At 44.9% G+C, this 16,407-nt stretch overlaps 1 long non-coding RNA gene across 3 annotated transcripts in view; it reads left to right on the plus strand.

Annotated features, from left to right (window-relative positions):
- The window catches only part of LOC111092856, a 134,761-nt gene that overhangs the window by 96,968 nt on the left and 21,386 nt on the right, over positions 1-16,407 (plus strand). For all 3 annotated transcript variants that reach the window (XR_005355788.1, XR_005355787.1, XR_005355789.1), the window contains exons 2-3: positions 3,827-3,913; positions 5,989-6,193. This is a non-coding gene — a long non-coding RNA (uncharacterized LOC111092856). The remainder of the gene's footprint in view (positions 1-3,826; positions 3,914-5,988; positions 6,194-16,407) is intronic.

The raw sequence follows: 16,407 nt of genomic DNA on the forward strand, positions 1-16,407 counted from the left end.
GTTATTCACAGTATTTATATGTGTAGAGCACAGAATATTCTATTGTGAAAATATCGAGATAACAACTACTTGGGGAGCATTTTCAGTGAAATATTTACTTGGGAGAACAGGAAACATGTCTAACGATAAAAAAAATGCAGGCGCATCTGGGTGAACATTATTTAGCTGCAAGTGTTTGCTTAGATATTTTTAATATACATTTATGCACTTTAAATTTATTTTTATTGGGTGAAATAAGGACTTTGGGGAGAAGAGCTGGGGCATAGATTTTTAAATGTTCTGGGCAAATGAATACAGCCTCTGGTACACGATGATGCTCCCAGCTGCTTTTGTTTGACGGATTATCGTGATGTCCTTCGTTTTATTGTGGTGCTAAAGTAATGGGTCTGCCTGGAACAGTTTGCTGACAGATGAGAGCCTTGGTCTGTCACTGAAATCCCAAGAATTTAAAGGGAAATACATAGCAATTCACCTGGCTCCCACTTATTACCTGCAGTAAAGGGGGCACACAAGGGGATTGACGGGCTTTTATTTTAACTTTCAAAGGAGAGATTTCATCTATATTTCTGCAGAGACTGAAGGTGCAGATAGGTAGGTGAATGTCTGCAGACATCTCCCTGGCACATTAATCAGATTTCCCGCTTTTCTAGAAAAAAAAAAAAATCACTTTCCTGAGACAAGTTCTCTCACCGCTCACATGTGGGATATTTGTAGAGAAGATGTGAGGCAAAGGACCTGGATGGAGAATCTTGCCTTGAGATTTTCTTTTTTTTAACTTTTGATTCTGCAAGATTATAGACCTACAGGAAGTTGCAAAAATAGTACAGAATAGGGACACCTGGGTGGCTCAGTGGTTGAGCACCTGCCTTTGGCTCAGGGCATGATCCCGGGGTCCTGGGATCGAGTCCCGCATCCGGGCTCCCTGCAGGGAGCCTGCTTCTCCCTCTGCCTGTGTCTCTGCCCCTCTCTCTGTATCTCTCATGAATAAATAAGTAAAATCTTTAAAAAAAATGCAGAGTATTCCCATGTACCGTTTACCTAGCTTCCCCCAATGTTAACATCTTACATAACTGTAATACGTTATCACAATCTGAAATTGATATTGGTGCAATACTAGTAACCGGAATACTGGTTTTAGTGTCACCAGTGCACTGGTGTGCTTGTGTGCGTGTGTGTGTTCTGTGAAATGTTATCACATGTACAGATTCCTTGCTATTATTCTTTCAGTCATTAAACAGTAGCAACAGCCACAGTATTCTTGGTAACCTTTAAATGATTGAAATAATAAAATAACAAAATCTTTTGCCTCCTTTATCCTGTCTTTATAACCATTCTGGCCTTGGGATGGGGTGTACTCTGATATCATGTGTGCTTGAGACTTCTGGGACCCTCTTTACTCTCCGGGAGAAGATGAAATGTGATCAAGAAGAAATATACAACTGAGTCACTATGGTAACACTACGAGTATTAACCAATGGATCTTGTTGTCCTCCATGGAAGGTTACGCTGCCCCTCTCTCATGAAGTTAGGCTTGGCCTGATGACTTGCTTTGGCCAGTGACATGAGAGCAGAAGCCTTCACAGGTTCCTCTGCCCTTGCCACGGATACCACGGAGGTAAGGGTTCACATGGAGGTTCATGAGACCTAAGCCACCTTGTGTGGAGGAAAACCCAATCCAGGGACATAACTCAACCAGCAAGAAACTTCCTTGAGTGAAAACTAAACTTTGTTGTGTTAAGCCGCAGAGATCTTTGTGCCATGGTTACCTACCCTAGCCTTTCCTGACTGATGCGGTGCTAGAGCATGGTGCCATCTTGGGAGAAGAAGAGAGGTTGCTGGCTGTTGCCCTGTGGTGTGGTCTTTCTAGAATGGTTTGTTCTGCTCTTGGAGAGACTGCTGTTCCACAGCTGATGGGGTGAAATCGATCTGGTGTTCTTTCCTGATTAAGAAATCTCTTCTTCTACCTCCCTCTGCCCCACCTTAGGAAGCCACGAGCAACAGAGGTGTGGCCCTACCACCTCCTCTGAATCAGAGGCTCTGGCAGTTGAGTCCAAGTGATTGTGATGTGATGATCTGAGTTTGAGATCCATTGGTCTCAATGCTCCTTCACTTCCCTTTCTGTGGTTTATTTGCTATCTATGAATCCTTGAAAGCCTGGAAGTACTGGGGGTCTGGCTCTCCACCAGTGTGCATAGAATATAGCAATGTCTTTGCAAGAAAAGACAAAACATGTGGTGATCTGCTCTGGTGTAGGGGTGGGATTTGTACAGCTCTCACTGATTTTAGGTGAGAGATTCAGGCTGAATGGGGCCTGAAGACCTCTCTGTCATTACTGACAAGTTCTTCTCCTACAGCTGTTTCTCTCTTTTGCCATCACATGCTCCAGCTCAGCTGTAATGGTTAGAATTCATGGTTGGCTGCCTTGCTGAGATTTTCCACCTTAATTCTCCCATACTCCCTGGCATGTAATTATATTTCTATTTTGAAAAGGGAAGAAATGCTAGTGGTGCAAGCATTAGGGAAAGATAATTGTTTTGTATGAGGCTCTCCCGTGCCCTGGGTGAAGATCCACCGAAGGCCCCACAGCATTGGTGATGGTGCTAAACTTCATTCATGATACTACAGTCTTGTACATGGTTACTCCGCCTGGATACCTAAAACACACATTAAGCCAGCCCTCGGTGCTAAAGCAGGGTGCTCCACAGTGCTGTATATTTATCCACAGGCAGCCAGGAAAACCTTTCTGAGCTGAAGTGACCCCGCCAATCATCATGCCAGCCAAAGCAAGAGTCAATATTTGTAGCTTCGAATCTTATTTTCTGGCCCAATGTTTAGACCAAGATTCCTGTCAGCTGAAGATCTGTCTAGAGAAGCCAACTTCGGGTTCCAGGTTGGAGGGCTAGCAGGGATGCTCTATCAGAAGTGGAGAAGAGCGGCCGGTTTTGTACGATGGAGTGTGATGGTATCTAGAGCAACTGAGACTTCCACTTTATTGTGAGAAGTAGGAAGACAAAATACCATGAGTTAAACTGTAGGCCTTGTAGTATCACATTCTGCTTGTATTAAAAAGGAAAAACTCCAAATGAGTAGTGATGACATTGTGCTGACATTTGGGTTACTAGCTTCTCCCTGAGTGGCCCTCACCCTTGGGAACACTGCAGGTCACGGGCATTATACTGACAGATCCTGGGAACTCTTCACAGTAAGACAACTGTGCACCATGGAGGCACAGTAGGGGAAAGGACTGTGTTTCATTTTTAGGTTTTATTTCTTTACTGGTTGTAACAACTGATGGGTGTATAACCCAGAAAAATCGAAGGATTAAAAACACATAAAGCGAAATATATAATGGCAAAAAAAAGAAGCAACTTTTATTAGCATGTTGGCATAAATACTATCAAAGTTATTATGATCTAATTGGGGTTATACAGAATATGTATTATTATATTTCTCTAAACATTATTAGTAATAATAATATGCATTATTCTTTTTTCACTAAACAATACAGAGTAAGCTATTTGCCCTTATTATAGAATCTCCAAAATTATTTAAATGCCGATGCGATATTTCAGTTGCTTGCTTTTAAAATAATGCATGTATTTATTTGTTGGACAGACATTTACTGGGGTGGGGCTGGGCCCCGAGAATGCAGTGATGAGGAGAGAGGCCCTTTGGGGTGTGCGCCCACCTCTCTCTTGTTGGATGCTGGGGTCAGGAGTCACACAGACACTCAGGAGCCTCCCACCTCTCACCCAGGGTGGTGTGGGGAAGTGTGGGTCGTGGCTCCTGTACTTTGAATGGACCAGCTTGTACTTTGGGGTTTCAGGATTCAACTGCAGATAAATTGGAAACTGCTGCTCTGGCTGCCTGCGGGGCAAGGCCTGATGTCTGTATGGTTTCGATCGATGACAAGGTGAGTGTAATAAGCAGACCGCCTCTCCTCCTGAGGGAACTCACTGATTCATGGCGCCACATCCCGGGTTTCCTTCCAGCTCAGTGCCACTCGCTGGGCCAGGCCATTTATCTTTGACAAAATCTCCACCTGAAGCTTTCCCCAAACTCCACTGTGGCCCACAAGCCCCAGACATGAGATTGGGGGATGGCTTAAAGGAGTAAATGAAGGGGTCCACGTTTAGGAAAGCCCATCCTCTGCAGTGTGAAAATAGGACACTCCATGGGGTATGTTTGGTGCCACAGAGGATTTCTGGAGGTCCCAGTCCATGAAAGAAGTACAATTTGGTTTTTCAGTAGATTTCACTATTGGCATCCTGTATTATTTTAGGGCTTGGGCTTGTTTGCTGCTATTTGGTTGGCACAATGGCTGAGGAGCCTGCATTTTTAAGTAAGTTATTCCAAAAGCGTGTTTGATTCTTGGGACTCCAGGATGCATTTTTTTTTTTTTTTTGGTCCATAAGTATCAAGTGAAAAATAGTATAATTTCATGGAGGCCCCTCAAAACCACTTATGATGTAGCCCAAGGTAGCATCAGGTGTCCCAAGTGTGATGTGTCCATCCAGGAGCAGATACTGGGGAAGAGTCTTTGCTCTCCGTTCTAGTAATAAGACTAACCCCTAATGGAACTTTTAAATAACTTAAGTTTACTTTTGATTTTTTTCCTCCCTCCCTTACTGGGCCCTTCTCCGATCTTTGAGGACTTCCTCATCGTCAGAAACTCTCACTAGAGGACTTCAACCCCACCTGCCTGCCCCACATCAAAGCACCCATTTCCTCAGGGCATTTGCCTGCTGCAGGACTTAGAAGTGCTTAAGTGGTTGCCTTCTCTTGGCTCTGATGCAGATATGTTACAGGATTTTTTTTTTTTTTTTTGAGGCTACTATTTACTGAATTTCTAGGTGGAGCAGCTTAGCAATGCAACACAATTTAAGTGGAGATCCTGGAAAAGAGCTTTGGCTGGAGAAGCCTTTGTGCAGTCTGCCATCTAGGAGACTTTTACCTCACTCCTCCTACCTCTTGGTGTCTCCTTCCCTTTCTGCCCTCTCCACCAACAGCCTCCCTGAATTTGACTTAAGACTGGAGTCTGAAGAGTGAGGGTGTTAGGGGAGAGCCAAAGTCACGTGTCACCTCTGTTTACAGCTCCTTAGTCACATGGCCATTTTCCATCTGCTGGGGAGGCCAGGAAGTGCCGCCCGGAGCTGGGTTGCCAGGTCTTCAGCATTTTCCTTCACAGATGCAAGTAAACAAAAACGAAGATTGGAGAGTATATGAGTTTGCTCAGGCTGCTGTAACAAAGTACCAAAGACCAGGCAGTTTAAACAATAGAAATTTATTTTCTCTCAGTTCTGGGAGCGACATAGAAGTCCAAAGCCAAGTTGTTAGTGGAGTTGATATTTTTCTACGACCTTTCTCCTTCTCTTATAGATGACCATGTTTGCCTTCACGTGGTCTTCCCTCTGTGTCTTCATCTCTTCTTCTACTGAGGATGCTGGTCATATTGGATTAGGACCCACCCAAATGACCTTACTTGCCACTTTAAAGGCCCCATTTCCAAATAGTCACATTCTGGTGTACTGGAGATTAAGACTGCCCAACATATGAATTTGGGGGCACAGTTCAGACCATAAGGGGCAGGAACTAAGAGTGTCTAACCACAGTGCTATTATCTCTGGCCACATGTTGGTCTAATTTGTTTATTCTCATTGACAATTAGATGGAAGGATTTCTGACAGAAGTCCTGATGGCTTTTGGTCTTCCTTCTCCTCCATGGCATTTGGTGCAGTGCCATTCCCTGTAAGTGTTTAATAAATGCAGTGGATTGAGGACTAGTGGTAGTGACAATAATAAACATGGTGGTGAGCCAAAATCAGGCAGGTACTGATACATATAATTACATTTCTTGGATAAAGCAAAAGTCAGTTGGAAAACATTAAAACAAAGGAGCAGAAAATATATGTTCACTCATTCCTTCATTCATGTCTTTTGTTGAACAACTGTTGATTGGGTACTTATTACAGACCACTTTTGTTACAGGTGTTGGGGATACCGTGGTGAACAAGACTTTGTCCTCACAGAAGCTACATACTGGAGGGACAGACAGTGACAAGGGAGTTCATTAACAAGATAGCACCAGCTTGTGATAATGGCCATTCAAGATGGAAGCAAAATAATATGAAATTTAGTGTGAGAATGGCATTTAGGTGCTAGAGAAGGGTTCACCATGAGGACAGCACTGGAGGTGAGACATACAGTTAAGAAAGGAGCAGCCCCAGGAAAGGCTGAGGGAAGAGCAATAGGCAGAGAGAATAGTGAGAGCCAGGGCCCTGAGCTGGGAATCAGTGTGTCTGTTTGAGGAGCAGAAAGAAGGCCAGTGGGGGCTGGCACAGCATGAGGGAGTGGGGCGAGGTGGGAGGGGATTAAGCTCCAGAATGTGCAGGACCTTGGAAGCCAAGGTAAGGGCATGAGTTTTACTCTAAGGAAAATGGAAATGACTCATGGGTTGGCTACCAATAAGAACTTCCCATTCTATGCTACATCACACAGAGTATTTCCAGGGCCACCACTTCCTTCGGGATTTTAGTAGATTGAATCTTTTGACCCCCTGACTTGTGGAAAGGACATAGATGTGTTACATGTTCCAGACAACATTTGGAAAACAACAAAATGCTTGCAGTGTCATTGCGAGAACAAGGCCAAGTGTGGTTCATGTCCGATGTGTGCAAAGGCCCGTTGAGATATGTCTGGGTCTCAGAATATGATCATTGCAAACATGACTCTTGTCGTCCAGCTAGCGTGGAGTTGAATGGGCAAGGATCTTGAGACAGATTTTAGAAACTACTTTCAATTACATCTGATTATTTCAATTATAATTATAAAATGTTTATTATTTTCTATGTATATGTATACTTACAAAGTTATTTTCAAAAATTATTTGCTGACATGACTTTCTTGCCTTTGTCAGTTAAGCCCTTTCCTGTAAAAGTGCTGGAAAGGGATTCTTGTAAACCGAGCGCTGTAAGCAGTTGGATGCTGGTGCCTGAGAATTCACTATGTTGTAATTACAGAATTGGCCACCTTGATTGGCTGCAGAGAATTATAGGAACACCAAGTAATGTTGCAACAATTATGCCCCAGCAATTAGCAACCAATAAAGCAGCAGACCTCATTGATATAGCTGTCCTACTTAGTAAAAATATTGGAAAACAAATGCCCTACACAACAAATAACACGCAACTAGTTCTGGCAAAGGAGCCAAGTGAACTTGGCTATAGCAGGGAATCTAAGAGCAGTGGGGCCTGGGCCGAGGGCAAGCAATACAGGACGGCTGACCTGACAATGGGGATAGCCAACCATCACCCCCGATCTGAGTGCTTAGTATGTGTGAAGGGCCAGTCTAAGTGTTTAAGAGGATTGGTGGTTTGGTATCCTCACAATAACCCACTGAGGGAGCTGCAGTGTTAGCAACATTTTACAGAGGAGGAAGCTGAGGCCTGGAGAGATTACACCATCATAGGTGGCAGAGCCTTGATTTAAACCAGAACTTAAATTAAACCTCAGAGCCTGCCGGCTGACAACTAGGTTATCCAGCGTTCCTAAATGAGCCAGTCTTGGTTGGAGCTCGAGGATTTCCGCCCCCACCCCCAAATCAATTGCTGTGGATAAGAGAGCCTTATTGTAAAAGTAAGTCCTTTTTGACAGATATAAGCCATTGAAAGCATGTTTGAAGGTGTGTGCTCACCACTTGTATTTTGTTATTTAATTTTCAACAACCTATACTGGTGATATAACTTGACATAACACTTAGATCATTGGACTAGGTCAAGATTTCTATGACTTGGGAACATTCTCTTCTGCTCTGGACCCTTTAAATTAACTCACTGCCCACTCATCACTGTTTCCCATTCCTGAACCCATCCAGACCCCTCCCTCTTCATCCCCATTTGCTATACTTCTCTCCCTCTGTTTCTGGTCCCTCATACCCTGGCTTCATCCCAGTTTGGTTGTGTCCTTCCCTAATGTCCCCCAACTTGGAGGAGCTTCTTTATCCTTGTTCTGGTCAGCCCTCAGAACTCCCTTGTAGGCATACCGCACCTCCACAAGGAAGCAGAGCCCTGCAGGGCTCAGAAGCTTGAGTTTTTATCTACCATGCATGAAATATTGAATTTCTCTGAGCCTCAGATTCTTCATCTGCAAAATGTAAATATCATAGCATCATCTCCCCTTGGTTGGTGGAGAGCCTGAGGTGGAATCATGTTCAGTACTGTACTTCTATAGCATGCGCCCTTTTATGTTCACAATGTGCTTGAACTGTGCTTGGCACATTGGGTGTATTCAATACATAATAGCTACTACTATTAAGAGATATCTGTCCGCCCTGCCCTAGCTGACAATGTAAGGCCATTCCCCAGCTAGAGGTTGAATGGGAAGAGAATCAGTTGGGTGACACAGTTACGTGTGTCACATGCCCATGGTATTTCTTTTGTATTCCCCACATCTAGCATAGCTCTTGGAAAATTACAACAATAACTAGAAGAAAAATAACATACATTTGTTGAGCACATACTAATTTCTAGGTGCTATGTTAGGCAATTTATCTGTGGTATTTAATCCTCACAAGGATTCTCTGGGGGTAAGTCCTTTTATTTTCCCTACTTCGTAAGAAAGCTGGTCTTTAGAGAGGTGAAGTAATTAGCCTTGAATCACACAGTTAGTGACAGCCAAGCCAGGATCCAAAGTGAGAATGGTCTATCTGGAAACCCTGGGCTTTAAGTACAAAATACGCAGCTTTAGTAAATAGTGAAGGAAGGAGGGAGGAAGGAAGAAGAAAGGGAGGGAGGGCGAGTGAAAGAAAGGAAAGGGCGCCCTCTGGAGTCCCAGCCCAGCGCAGATGCTAGTTCTTAAACTTGGCCTCACGCTGGAATCATTTGGCCAACTTAAAAAATATGTATACTGGTGCCCGGGTCCCACCCCCAGAGACTATAGTTTGATTGGTCTGGTCTGCAGCCTGGTCATCAGGATTGGGAAAGCTCCCAGGGGGTTCTTGAGTGCAGCCAAGGTCGAGAGCTGCTGCCTTAGCCAGAGCACATTGCCCCCTGTCCTCCAAGGTGGCCAGAGAGCACTTTGCATTAGCACCTGTGAGCAGCGGTGCAGGTGCGCAGGGCTTGGACAGGGCGGCGGGGGGAACATGCAGAGACGGACGGTGTGGCTGATGTCGAACCCAGAGGGGTACAGGGTTCAGGAAGTGGAGTTTATTACAGTCCAAATGACAAAACCTTCTGTGCTGAGTTGCATGCCGATGGGGCTCAGACTGCAGGAGGGGATTGATACAGTTCCTTCTGGTGAGTGTCCCCCTCACTATGGTGACAGGGCGCCTGTGTCTGGAATTTCCTTGGCGATGGCTTTTTCAGATTGTCCCAGACTGGTGCCCTGATCCACCTCAAGGATGGCTCATTGAGGCTGAGCAGCTTTTCCTGGGCCAGTCCTGGGGATTCCCGGCCAGGTTGAGAAAACCCTGGTGCTTGACACTAGGAGGGAAGGAGAGGCAATGGCCTCTTGGGGGGCTGTGTCTGAATCACTGTGGGAGTTACTGAAGTTATTTAAGTTGCATTGCCAAAGGATATAGCATTTCCTTTGATTCAGGAAGGAAACTGAGCCTTTTTTTTTTTTTTTTTTTAATATATGAGTTGGTGAGTATTCCTTAGATTTGTTGCCAAGCCTAGAACTGGAGGCTGGTCTGCACAATTCCCCAACATTGCACTCCACAGAGAACCATGCAGGTGGTCTGCTCTCCATCTCTTGGCTGCCACAAGAAGCATCAGTACATAGGAGATCTGCCCTCTGCAAAAAGAAACAAAAAAATGATCAAACAAAAATAACCATTCTCCATGCTTGGCCCAGCCATCAACGCAGAATGTTCTTGAAGCTTGTAATAAAAGTGGCTATTTATGCAGCGTTATGTCCCAGATCGTGTGCTAAGTGCTTTACATTATTAGATCATCGAATCCTCACTTGCTCTCCAAGTGGTACATGATATTACCCCCATTTTATAGAAATGTAACTTGAGTTTCTGAGAAGCTAAAATAAATTACCCAAGGTCAGAGAGCTTACGCATAGCTAAAACAGGATTTGGACTGACTTCCACCACAATTTATGTGATCAATGACCTCACTACACTGCTTCTGTTTCATCTGTCTCTGAATTTCTGGCCCCTTGCACAGAGTCTGATACCTTGAAGAGCCACAATAGTGTGTGCTGGATGAATGAATGGATGGATGGATGGATGGATGGACAGATGGATGGATGGACAGATGGATGGATGGTTGTAAAATAAAGCCACTACTTCATTCTAATCTCAAATCTTCATTTGCTGAGTGGAAATTGTAAGAACAGAGAAATGACACATGGGACAAAGCCTTAATGTAGGAACATCCTACGTAACTAAGCAAGCCTTGCCAATATTAGCTAAAGCACTCAGAAAAGTATGTTGAAAGCATAAAATTTCTCACTGCATCTATTCAGAATCTATTTATTATACCGATCAGCCACAAAAAAATCAGAGGGGAAAGACATCAGATATGAAAGATCTAGAAAATTTTCCAGATGATAGAGGGTTTAGGTGAGAGATTCCACTTCAGAACATTCTTTTTGCTCTGTAATTCAGTGCCTGTGGGGATTGGAGCTGGGGATGGGGTGGAGGGGTGATTTCCGAGGCTGTGTGTGAAGTGCCAGAGATTAGGAAACACAGAGGAGGTTAGCCAATTCACCAAAGTCACAGAGAAAGTAGGTGGAAGAGCTGCAAGGAGGATGTGAGGTGCTGATTTGCAGCCTCGCTCACCCCTTTCTCCTGCCTGGAGCCAAGCCGGAGCCAAAGGGTGGCTTGTGACTTGAGCGCCTGCAGCCTGTCCTGGCAGACCAACAACAGCGTGATTGATGCTTCCTCTGCTTTTGTCATTTATTTGCCTTGTTTTTTTTTTTTTTCCTTCCCCCAACAGAGCTGATAAGGGAGGTTTTGCTAGAGAATCATGTATCTCGTCTTTTTTTTCCCTTTGACCAGTGAGATGCAGTTCTCATTACTCCAGCCACTTTTCAAGGGTAAGCAGTTTTGCATTATTTAGCAATTGAGTCTTGGAAGAGACTCAGCAGGGGCCTCTGAATGTTGGGGTGCTCTTCTCCATTCACTCCATCGCAACAAACAGACCCATCTGTTCAGGCCAGCATTTCCATCCCATCTGAACCTTTGGTTTTCTTGCTTTTGTTTTTCTTTGCCTGATTCTGCTCATGACACCGGAACGTGGAGGTGGGCAGTTCATCTGCACACTGCTTTTCTGGTAGCGTGGAGTGGTGAACAGTGTGCAGTGGGATAACAGATCGGGGATCCAGGTGCTGCAGGTATCATAGCAGGTGGAGCCCAGCAAGCCCCTTCACCTCCTTGAGCTTTCTTTGTTTCTGAGTCTGTGAATCTGAGATTTGGGCCAGAACTTGGGGGAGGCAAGAGAGGCAGCCAGGGTACAAGGTTTCCAGAGGCACTCATGCGTGGTCCTGAAGGTGAATTCCCCCGAGACACTGCACCCAAGAAGACTCCCCTGCCTCTCCACAGTGTGGGCCCTGGTTGAGACGGTGAAGATGATAACCACTAACCCTTCTGAAGCCTTTACTGTATGCCTTCCACTCCTTGGAGAGCTTACATACCTTACAGCCCTATGCAGCAGGTTTTGTTAGCCACATTTTGCTAGATAAACTGCGCTGGGGGTTGTTACCCTCCCGCAATCGCAGAGTTTGTAAGCAGAGAGCCAGGCTTTGTCCTCAGCAGCCTGACACTTAGTAGATGCTTAAATCAAGGCTGGGCAGCTATGCATGTTGTGCTTGTTATTCAGGTGTGAACTCAGCAGCCACATGCCTCCCCAGCAGCAGCCAGAATTTCGCCCGGGCCTTCAAGTGGCGTCTGACCACCTCCACCGGTCTTGGAGATGACAGATCCGTTTACAGCGCTGCTGAATGGAGTCATATTAACTTATCCATCTCTGCCAAATGCTATTCATTGTGAGATCTGCCCCATAATGAAGCATGATGGATTGCTTCTTTTGGCCAGAGAATAACTTAACCTCTGACTCGAGATGGAGGTATGTTTTCCATGAAAAGGTGGTTAACAGCCTCTTCCCCTCATCAGAAATACTGGCCAAGGCTGAGTGAAGTGCCAAAAAGCCGTAATACATCCTCAAAGTCTGTGAAAATAAATTCCTCTCAATATATTATGTATTTGGTTCCCCATCTGGGTTTCCAGGAATTAGGGCTGTTATTGTACAGTCTAATTTTAAATCTGGAGCTTTATTATTCAAAAGAAATGTCTTTTCCCCCTCCCCACCCCCATCTTGTTTTTTCCCCCTCCTTCTCACTCTGTGTGCATTCTGTAGCGGGTTTAATTGAGTTTTCCCCACCAGGATTCCATTGCAACTCTAGGGCCTGAATATCCTGATAGTCAATGGAGCTTAAAAAACAAGGAGAGAGCCTTTGCAACCGTGACTGTATTCAAACAGAATCCCTCATTTCCATGGAGAAGGACAATATGTCCAAGCGAGCTGGTTTCATATTAACTTGGGGGCAGGCCCTGGGATCAGAGAATGTGAGGATGCACTGTCTTAAGGCTGTCCAAGCAGGGAGCTCTGTGGCTGTGGAGGTGCTTGTTGGGCGCCAGGCCTGGGCAGAGAATCTGGGGCCAGGTGCACCTTCCTACTGATCTTTTCCTCTCCTTCCCCCCTCTCTGTGTTTCCTCCTGCCCAGGGGTGGGACCACTCCGTATAAGATGGACATTACCCTGAAGAATCCCAGGCTGTGACATCTTTACACCCCAATGCTTTCCTTCCTGCCTTTCTAGGTGGGCATGTTTTGGGGAGGGCATAGCGTGGGCCTCAGAGTTGAGCCCATGTGCTCTCTCCTCCTTCACTGTACCCCTTTGGACCTATTCTTCTACTTACTGATCTGAGCCTTCTTTTGTCCTATCTGTGACACGGGAATGCTCACACCCGGGAGAGATTTGTAGCCTGTGAGGCACAGGCACCATAGATAAAGATCCAATTGAATTGAAAAGTGTTCTTAGGGATCCCTGGGTGGTGCAGCGGTTTAGCGCCTGCCTTTGGCCCAGGGCGCGATCCTGGAGACCCGGGATCGAATCCCACGTTGGGCTCCCGGTGCATGGAGCCTGCTTCTCCCTCTGCCTGTGTCTCTGCCTCTCTCTCTCTCTCTTTCTCTCTCTCTGTGACTATCATAAATAAATAAAAATTAAAAAAAAAAAAGAAAAAGAAAAGTGTTCTTAAACATTCTAAAAAATGTTGGCATAGGATATGACCGTGCTTTGGAGCTAATGTGCTGCAAGCCCAGCTCTTTCTCCCCGTATCTGGGGAGGATCTCAGCCCCTTGGGTTCTCAGGTTCCTCATCTCTGAAATGAGGCTAACTCCCATGTTTATCTCGGAGATAGTCATGAACGTTCAATGAGACGTAATTCTCAAACTCTTTACATAAGATTCACATAATCCCTCAATACCTGTTGGCAACACTAATGAGGGGGCAGATGAATATGATTGCTTGTTGTTGCAATTATCATCTCCCTTGAGACAGAGTCTCCCCCTTGCTCTGGAGTATTCCATTTGAAGGCAGGCAATTTGTAGAGTGGACTTCTCCTGCCTTTCAGCAGCACAGGGAACTGATTCCGCTTACTGTGGACTAACACACATGTGGTCTCTGGCAAAGGCCGGGCAGGGAGTAAGGCTGGAAAATCTCAGGCCTGGCTGCCGTGTGGGTGGCTGACCCTATTAACCATTAACAGTTTATCTTGAATCTGATTCTCATTCCATCCCATTTGTTCTCTCTCAGCCCCTTTCTTCCCCTGTTCCCTTCTAGAATTTACATTAGAAAATAAACAGCCAGCATGTCCTGTTTGTTAGTGTTGGAGCCACTGGCTGTTTTCCCATGTCAGCTCACCTAGGCATTCTCTTGGTTTTTTACTAACCCACCACAGCATCATGGATGGAAGAGAGAGGGACTTTGCTCTAGGCCTGTTATTCCATCTGTGAAATAAGATGACTGGCTCTCAACCATCCGACATCACTTTGACCTTCAGAAGCAATGGCTTTTCAAAAAATAGATTTTATTTATGTATTTGAGAGACAGATTGAGAGAGAGAGAGAGAGAGAGAAAGAGAGAGAGAGCAAGCAGAGGGAGTGTTGGAGAGGGAGAAGCAGTCTCCCCACTGAGTAGGGACCGGCTGTGGGGCTCAATCCCAGGACCGTGGGATCATGACCTGAGCTGAAGGCAGACTTTGAACTCCTGAGCAGAAAGGCACTTCAAAAACAGTGAGATACAGGAGTGTTGCATCTTATATAGAGGTTAGGAGGATGGGCAAAATACTGATTAAATTTTGAATGGTCAGTTATCCTTGCCACTGTTGTCAATTGTCCAGTGAGGAAGCACGGAAATCTAGGTATTATGCTGTAACTCTGGATGTGTACAATGTGGATGTGTCACTGCAAAATGTATGCTGACTATATGCAACCTATAGGATATAATAGAGAAACATGACAAATGTACTTGTATGTATGTACTTGTATGGTGTATTTGAATTATCTAAAGAGAGATCACATGTAGGTGGATTTAGATAATAGTAAATGCTTGATTTTACTCCTCTCTATCATAACGGAATTATTTTGCTTTTCTGTGAAAGACGTTCCATGAAAAAAGTTGTGTTTTAAGATTTAGAGACTCTAGTTTCTCACCTATCACGTACCGTTATCAGAAGAGGAGCTCAGCTATAAGGTTGTCCCACAAAAGTTATGGAGAAACCACCACAGAGCAAAACCCTAAGCTTATTTTATCATAAACAAGATAAGAATAAATATATACTCTCAACTGGCTGACAGCAAGTGACCATCTTGTACAGACTCATCGAGACCCATAAGTCTACAGTTCCATTTACTCAGGGCCAGTTACCCAGACAAGATAGCACTGACAACCATAGGAGTAGAAACCCAGCATTCACAAACTGCTTCTGTGATCCAGGTTCTATACTGAGCTCTTCATATGTTCTGCTTTATTTGAGCCAGGTACTACTACTCTCCCCATTTCACAGATGATGAGACTGAGGTATGGAGGTGTTAAATATCAGGACTGGCCACAGGGCTACGAGCCTAGCACTCAGGATACAAATTTGAGCAGTCTGCTTCCAGAGTTCATGCTCCCTGCTGTTGTTTGAATGTTTGTGTCCCCCTAAAAATCGTAGGTCGCAATCATAACCTCCAAAGGTGATGGTATTATTAGGTGGGGCCTTTGCAAGGTGATTAGGTCATGAGAGTGGAGCGTTCATGAATGGAGTCAGTGCCCTTATATAAGAGTTGAGTCCACGTGCTCTCTCCTTCTTCACTGTACCCCTTTGGACCACAGAACTTTGTAGCCCCACAGTGAGAAGGTGCTGTCCTGTGAACCAGAAAGGAGTTGCTTGCCAGAATGCAATCATGATGGTCCACATTGGCACTTAGATCTCAAATATACAGCCTCCAGAAGTGGAAGAAATTATTTTATTTTATTTATAAGCTACTCCATCTGTGTGGTATTTTGTTATAGCAGCCCAAACAGACTAAGAAACTCGAAGAAGGGCATACAAACCCAAGGCTTTCTTCTTCATATGTGGGTGAGCCATTTTATCTCTCCACATCTGTTTCCCCACCTATGAATGGAAGACAGTGGCATCTGAATGGGAGCTTTGAGTAATGAAACCATGCATGGAGAATGACCTTGCACCTCCATAATGATAGAAGCTTACAGGTTGGTGCTAATTTAAAAACTAAGACTGGGTGCATAATTGGACTCCCAACTTCTGCTGCTTCCCCCAGTGATAGCTGGTTAAGAAGACCTGTTGATACCTTCTCATTCCACTATGCTCCAGCACTGCCCCTTCATCAGAGGAGACAGGTCAAAGGTGGCAGGGGTAGGATGGACATATCCCTCTAATCCTGGAATTTTTCTTTTAGTCAGGGGTGCTTCTGACTTTTCTTCTAATCTCTGAAGTCTTCAAGAAGTGTCCCGACCTACTGTTCAGAAGGGGCTGGGTCAGTACCCATTAAGGATATGACCAGTAAATCTGTTGACTTAAAAAAAGTGAGTCCCTGCCTATTAGACTCATTGCTTAGATACCTATTCATCTGTGATAAATTGCCTTAATAAATGCCATTGAGCCCGGGAACGACAAGAATGAGGCCAAGTTAAGAATAGAGGGCATTCTTCTCCAGGGAGACGAGACAATATGATATGCAGTGTCCCAGGATTGTCACAATGCACTCACTGAAATAATGCTGATGCCGGAAAGCATGTGAAAAGGAAGCAAGATGCTTTTCTACAAGGTGGGGGAGAAGAAACCAGCTTAGCTCGTTCGTACCTTGAAGACACATCTTGGCACACAGTGAGGA

The sequence above is a fragment of the Canis lupus genome, chromosome 2 (assembly GCF_011100685.1).
Source record: "Canis lupus familiaris isolate Mischka breed German Shepherd chromosome 2, alternate assembly UU_Cfam_GSD_1.0, whole genome shotgun sequence".
NCBI classification, from domain to species: domain Eukaryota; kingdom Metazoa; phylum Chordata; class Mammalia; order Carnivora; family Canidae; genus Canis; species Canis lupus.